This window comes from Lygodium microphyllum, chromosome 19, assembly GCF_053477565.2.
Source record: "Lygodium microphyllum isolate KBCC chromosome 19, Lygodium_microphyllum_v1.1.10, whole genome shotgun sequence".
NCBI lineage: Eukaryota > Viridiplantae > Streptophyta > Polypodiopsida > Schizaeales > Lygodiaceae > Lygodium > Lygodium microphyllum.
In genome coordinates this window covers 116,291,226-116,299,109 of record NC_141153.1, presented here as the reverse complement: position 1 = coordinate 116,299,109, position 7,884 = coordinate 116,291,226, and the positions used below count along the sequence as shown (strand labels likewise).

General features: G+C 37.1%; 1 long non-coding RNA gene across 1 annotated transcript; it reads right to left on the bottom strand.

Moving 5' to 3' along the window:
• Nucleotides 1–685: 685 nt before the first annotated feature.
• Nucleotides 686–2,171, bottom strand: LOC148020301 (uncharacterized). The gene is made up of 2 exons (XR_015694952.1): nucleotides 1,538–2,171; nucleotides 686–1,176 (listed from the first exon to the last, which is right to left on the bottom strand). It is a non-coding gene; the product is annotated as an uncharacterized LOC148020301 (long non-coding RNA).
• Between the last annotated feature and the right edge of the window lie 5,713 nt (nucleotides 2,172–7,884).

The following is a 7,884-nucleotide window of genomic DNA, read 5'->3' as shown; positions in this document are numbered from 1 at the left end:
GAACACATTGGTTCTTAGAACCCATATAAAACACATGCTATTGCAATATTGCTTAGTGTTGGTTACCATTGTGAGGTCTACCATTAAAACATACTATAATAACAAACCTAAAGTAGTGTACTGAGTATATTGGCAGATAGGGATAGTGACTAAGGATATGCCTTTAATAGTTCTTACTAACATTGAACTACTCCATTTTGTAGATACCCAATCCCCCCTTTGTCCCTATCACAACGTGCTTTATGGATTTCATACTTTGTATAAAGTTGATTATTTTAATAGGAAATAATTGCATATATTTGCAACTTATTTCCTTCATGATCGACATGATAGGCATTAAGTATGTTGCTTATTTAAAAATTGGGATAATATGAAATAAATTTTAACATGGCTTAATTGTTTAATAGAAGGTATTAATTCCTCATGAACATTGTACTTATAATTCATTTAAGTCTTTTGATAACATGATTGATGTCTCATGTGGAAGTGCATAAATGTTGACATGGAGTCCATACACTGTGACCCATTTGCATCCATGAAGGTAGCAATAGTCATGGATTTCACTTAGCCCCACTAGTTAATTATTGTTAGTTGTAGGTCGATTAGTTCACATCAATTAGTCAATGTGTCCTCTTTTCACAATATTCTAGCTACAATCACTATTGAAATTCTTGAGAGCATGTCATGAGAGAAAAACATCAGCTTTGGCTTTTATTCCCACTATAGTATAGAAGATTTCATTACAGGATGATAGATGTTGTCATATTTATTATGAGTTAGAGTTTGTGCAAAATACTCCTAAAGAAGATGCATTTAGTTGTAAGTGCAACAAACTTTCAACTAGTGTGCCATATGAACCGTGACAACAAACTTAGTTGGGCACACAACCAAAGTTTGGGTTGGTGTTGAGGAAACTCTCAAGAGCATGTGCAAATTGGATAGCTTGCTCCTTGTACACCTCGTGGAGGTCATGCTCACCAATGCTTTCAAACTCGAGGGTGTGGATGAGCATGGAAGAGCTTGTATGAGGCACACCTTTGACTTTGATGTTGTGGCTCAAAGAGAGCCAATAGGTGCCTAAACCAAAGCCTTCCACTGTGCGCCATGTGACCTCAAGGTTGTCCTCATTCTTGTGCTCGAACTTGATTTTTGTGAAGTTCAACCCATGGAGGCAACCTGCAATACAATCATATCCAACAAGTTCACTTTGATTATGAGACGAGAGAGAGAGAGAGAGAGTGTGTGTGTGTGTGTGTGTGTGTGTTCAAAAGTAACAATGTGCAAGAGCCATAACAAGGTTATTATAGGAAAAGATATAGAGATTTTAAGGAATTTCGGAACTTCTAAAACCAACTATAAATGTTTGGAATTAGTTCCTAACCCCGTGCTAGCATTCCCTTGTGAGAAGTTTGTATTACAAGACTTGAATAGCCACTAATATAACCTAGTATCCGCTGCTGAGGAGCCTTGCTTATCATATAAAAGTCGAATAGCCAATAATATGACCGTCGAGAGTGGGAATGGAGGCTCTAATTACCCATGCTCTTCCCCAGCTTGACATGTAAGACGCTGCCCGGTTTGGCCCAAGTGTCGCCTTCTACGAGCTCCACGCGCTCGAAATGGTCGGGCGTAGCGGCCAGGAGGGTGCAGGGGAGCTCGTCCACTTAGGCTCTCCACACGCGAGACGCCGGCGCGTTCACTGCCACCTCGAACACCACCTTCTTCATGTGGGCCTTCCCATAAGCCATTCCAGCTAGCTAGCTCGCTCGCTCTCTGTCTCTCTCTCTCTCTCTCTCGTGGTTGATCTTGGCAGCCCCGGACCTTACCTACGTTTATATAAGAGAGCTGCACTTCCACTATACAGCCCACTTGACGCGACACTTCGAGTATGCACCTAATTTTTGGCCACTTATGTCTATCCTACCATGCCCGAGTTGCTTATACCTTTACGCTTTGCTCGCTGCGGCAGTGTGCACCTTTACATCTTTGAGATACAACTCCCAAAATCAATAATAGCCTTGATTCTCTACCAGGTGAAACTTGACTGCCGACTCAATGATTTATGCTAATTACTTTTGCGCTACAAGGTGAAGCTGCATGTGGTGCGCTGGCTTGAGCCTTGCTCGCTTGATATTGGCTCATGAGCTATATTCTGTTGCGTTAAAAGTTGTTAATGCACGACTCACAACAATCCATGATCCGGATTTGAATTATATATAGAAAGATAATAGTGCAAAAGTAGCATCCGTAGTACGCCCTAGCGTGCGAGCAAGGGTATTCTGGTGGAAATAAACTTACATAAGGCACGTTGGTGGACACTTGTACGGCACAATGTCAAGTCTAAAATAAAGCAAGGGCAGAAAATTAAAGTTTCATTCATTTATTCCCAAGACCTAAATCACTTGGCATAGGTAACTCAAGGACCGCATGCATCACAGATGCTATCGTTCCAAAGTTTCCTCATGAATTGGAAGTGCCATTGTTTGTTGTAATTTGAAGTAACTTTAGTCTTTCTAAACTCAAACTAAGGTACATATTATGGATAACAAGATTAGTTTTCGAAGAAGCATTCGCATTTGGATATTTGTGAGAGGATTGTGTGAATATAAAAGGATGCAAGCTTACCTCCTTGCACATTAATGTGCTGAGCTAAGAATGGTAGGCATTCGGACTACCAATAAGTAATTGTCATAGGCTAGTCCATTTGTGAGGCTGGCTCGACAATGCCATAGCTCCCTCTCTACTAGGTGCAAAGCCTATGAGAGAGAGACTGTGTGTGTGTGGGTGGGTGGGTGAGAGAGAGATCAGCTATCATGTTTTTTTTTTTGTCGATTTGATACTTTTGGAAACTATAATTTTCTCTCGGTCTATGGACATTGGCACATAAAGGGACAATTCATATGGCCATTTGATCAATAGTTGTGAAAAACGTACCAAGATAAGAAAAAAAAGGAAAAATATAATAATTATTATAAAGTATTACTTATTTGTAATAACAAGTAATAATAATTTTAATATGTATCAATAATTATTATTTATTTTAATAATATTAAAATAAATCATAATTAATATATAAAAATATTAATATATTTATAATAATTTAAATAATAATTAATGTTATAAAATTATATAATAATATAAATAATAATTAATATTATTAATGTATATAATTAATTACTATATTGTTTTGTTATATAGTTACTACAGAATATGATATATATTGTTATATTAAATATTATAATGTATATGCTATATGTGAATATATGTATGAATAGGCGTGTGTATATGTGTGTGTCTATAATATGAAATAGTATATATAATTGATAATATATATAATATATCTATGTTAAAATATAATTTTCTCTCAGTCTCTATGGACATTGGTATGCCCATTTGGTCTCAATGGTTGTGAAAAACGTACTGAGACAAGAAAAATAAGAAATTTATAATAATTATTGCTTATTTTTACTTACAAGTAATAACTTTAATATATATAAGTAATTATTATTGTTTTTAATAATATTAATATCAATAATATTTAATATATAAAAATGTTAATATATCTATAATAACTAATGTTATAAAATTATATAATAATATTAATAATACTTAATATTATTAATGTATATAATTAATTATTGTATGGTTATGTTATACAGTTACTACAAAATATGATATATATTATTATATTAAGTATTATAATATATATGTTATGTGAATATATGTATGAATAGGGATGTGTGTATGCGTGTGTGACTATAATATGAAATAGTATATATAGTCGATAATATATCAATGTTATAATATGATATAGTAGAGAGAGAGGGGGGGGGGAGCCCTATATCATGATCGGTTTTTTTTTTACATAAGGTCCCATGAATCCTCCTGCCATTGGAAACATGCCTTTGAATCTTAGTGGGAAACACCACAAAATACCAATGCTTTGAGAATACCAGTGCAAAGCAGCAAGAGAACATCGACACGAAACATCGAGAGAATCTAGGTGCAGAGTTCCTAGTATATATGAAGACAAAGATAAATATGTTAGCCTTGATGTGAGTGATTACATCATCACCTTTTCCCAACTTGAAAAACATTAGAGATGGCAGCCACTTAAGAAGTTGTTGGCTCATTGACTTTGCCTCTATTTTGGTCTTGCTACTGCCACATGTATCATGGAACTTGAGGCCTATTCCAGTGCCTAAAGCTTACTTGCCAAAGCTGATGGATTTGCTAAATGAAAAGATTCACATGAAGATCTTGGAGCCTTCTTCAGCCCCGTACTCAAATCGTTGGTTTATTGTGCCCAAAAAGAATGAGGCTTTGACATTTATTCAAGACATGCAACCGGTCAATAAAGTAACCATAAGAAATGTGGAAGCAGGTTCTGTGGTTGATGAATTTGCAGAGGCTTTTAGAGGCAAAGTGATCTATTCTTTGGGTGATCTTTACTCGGGTTATGATCAGTTTCAGCTTGAAATTGAGAGCAAGGATATCACAACCATGAAGACTCCCTTGGGGTTAGTACGGATGTGTACTCTCCCACAGGGAGCAACAAACTCAGTGGCACACATGACAAATGCTATGAATAGGGTACTCAGGGATTTTATACCACAATCGACTATGCCCTTCTTGGATGATGTTCCAATCAAAGGGTGTGCAGTGGAGGAAAATAATGAAGGGATGGGTGCACATGAATGCAAATAGTTTGTTGCAGACCATATTGTGGATTGTGAGAGGATTTTGACACGTCTAGAAGAGGTACATTTAACTCCTTCTGGACAAAAGTCTGTCCTTGGAGTTGAAGAGGTTTTGATTGTTAGGCATATGTGTGGGCCTTATAGGCAAAGGCCATCATCATCAAAAATAGGTGGGATTGATAGAATGAAAGATGTATGCACGAATGTATCAGAGGTGCATAGATTCTTGGGTGCATGTGTGTTCTATTTGATATGGATTCCTCACTTTGCACATGTAGCCGATGCTCTTTATTAGCTTCTAAGGAAAGGTCATAAATTTCATTGGGAAAGAAAGCATAAGAAAGCAATGAAGAAATTGAAGCAACTCTTAAAATCAACTCCTACATTGAGAAATGCTGACTATTCACATGGAAAGCCTATCATTATTACTATTGATACAAGCCCAATCGGGATTGGATGGGCAATTGGGCAAGATGATGAGGAAGGGCAAAGATATGCAATTCGCTTTGGTGCTAAAGTATTGATTGAACCATAGAGAAGATATCCACAGGTTAAAAGAGAATTATGGGGAATTGTCACAGCCCTTAAATGTGATAAGAGATATTTTATGCATGCTTATGTAGTCATTGAGACTTATTGTTTTCTGGTATTGGGTATGATTACTAGTTGTGCTACTAAGGATATTGCTATGCTCCGGTGGGTTGCATACATCAAATCTTTGAACCTTGAATTTCAGCATATTGCAGGAAGAGATAACCCTGTGGCAGACATGTTATCTTGAGCACATTATGAGATTAAAGATGGGATGATGGATGAGGAGGAAGAAGATGACTTTCTTATGGCTAAAAATGATGTTGAAAGAGTGAATTTAGCAATGCAAGGTGTTTCTACAGCATTAACAAAAGCTTGGACAACAAAGAGGAGACACTTTAGATGTTTTGTATCTTGTGTAGAAGTGTTTCTGGAAGACAAATATGAATGAGAGTGGTTGAGAATTGGTCAATACCTCAGTACATTAACAAAGAGAGATGAATGGTCAGATGAGGAGTTTAAGAAAATCAAGAGGAAAGCGTATGGGCTTTTTAAAAAAGATGGATACTTATGGAAACATGCTAAAAAGAAACAGGGTATGCCATTGCGAGTTTTGGGTGACAAAGCTTCACAAGTAAAAGTAATACAAGAATTTCATTAAAGATTGTGGGCTGGTCATAAAGGTTTTTGGGGTAATTTTACAAAGATCAAATAAAGATATTGGTGGCAAGCTATGTATAAGGATGTTGCTCACTTTGTGGAAACATGTACGACATGTCAAATGTATTCATCTATGAGACATCGGGATGGATTTCAACCCACATATCCATTGTCTCTTCATTTTAAGTGGGTGGTGGATTTGGTCACAATGCCTATAGGTCTTAGGCATATGAGGTATCTTGTGCTTGCTCGTGAAGACTTAACTAATCAAGTAGAAGGGAAAGCTTTACGTACTAAGACAACAATTGCTGTGTTTACTTTTCTCTTAGAAGAGATCTTTTGTAGGTATGGTTGTGTGGGAAAAATTACAGTAGATAGGGGTGAGTTGGATGCAGATGAAGCTCATGATTTCTTTGCACGGTTGGGGATAAAGCTTGCTTTAACTTCAGCCTATAACCCTGAAGGAAATGGAAAAAGTGAAAGAGTTCATCCGCCTATTGTGAATGCATTGGCAAAATCATGTGGAGAGAAGGTAAAAGAGTGGCCACGATTGCTCCCTTATGCTTTGTGGGCCGATAGAACAACTCATAGTGCTGTTACAGGATATATGTCTGCAAAATTGATGTATGGTCAAAAACCTATCATGCTGATAGAAGAGATGATAGTCACATGGAGTGTGTTACCTTGGGAGGAGGAGTTGAATTGAGAGGATTTGTTGGCCTTACTCATTAGACAGTTTGAAAGAAAGTTGGAAGACATAGAGACAACAACAGCAAAGTCAAGGGCAGCAAGGATATAGAACAAGAAACAGTTTGACAAAAGACATAGACTGAGACCAAGAACCATACAAGATGGGGATTGGGTATTGGTTTATGATAGCAGTTTAGACAACCAACATAGTGCCATGCGCATAAAGTTTCCAAAAGATGGTTTGGACCCTATGTGGTAAGACAGGTATTTGATGATGCTACTTATGCATTAAATGAGCTGGATGGGACAACCATCAAACTTCTAGTAGCAGGGAAAAGAATTAAATTATTCAAAAGGTGGGAATCTACTACCTATGAGTTGCCAGAATTGGAAGGAAATAGTGGTCATGATACATGGGCTAGCCAGCAAGAAAGGAAGATGAAGAAGCAAAGGATATGGTTGCAGAGGATGAGGAGAAGCATAATCCGATGACAACTAGGATTTTGGCACATACCGGAGAATGTGCAAGTTCAAAGGGGGTGGATATCATGATGCTATGAGGACATAGTGTGAAAAAGTATGGAATGCATCATCATCTAACTTCTTTATTGATCTAGAGAGTCAATGTGATCTGAGCCATTAGTACTAGTGTGACTTGCATGGATTATCAAAAAATACTAGATTGTTGGATAATTTTAGCCTATTTTTAATATTATTTATTGTAAAAATCTGAAAAAGTTAAAAAAAGCTTCTAGATTAGGATGGCATGCAAAAAGCTGGTGGCTTTTTTTAGCCAATTATGGGATTTTCACAAGAGGGACAGATGGACGAAATCGCGCATGTCATGATCACTGTAAACAGGCTAAAAACTACAAATTGAACTATAAGAAGAAGAAGGAGTGATCTGGGAGATCCGTGAGCAGGTGTCTTGCGGTTTTACCCGCCTTTCAAAGCCAACAGAGCTATCAGATTTGGGTTCCGAGCAGCAGAGAAGGAGCTCTAATTTTGAGGTATGTTTTGTTCTACGAAGAAGCTCCATGAGAACTAATGCCCGGAGATTGCTTTTGAGTAGTGCAAAGATTCCAGGTTCTTTCAATACATATTGATTTAATTCATTGTGCTTTGTCTTTGTAGTGTTTACCACTTGGGTATTCTCTATCTTCTCTTCCATCTCCTATCTCTACTTCCTTCTACTTCTAATCCCTAGTGGATTCAACCTTTTGACAAAAACCCCTCCGACAACGCCTCCATTTTCCCTACCTTCTTCAAGTCCATTTTTTCCCCTAGGATATCTCTCTTTTTC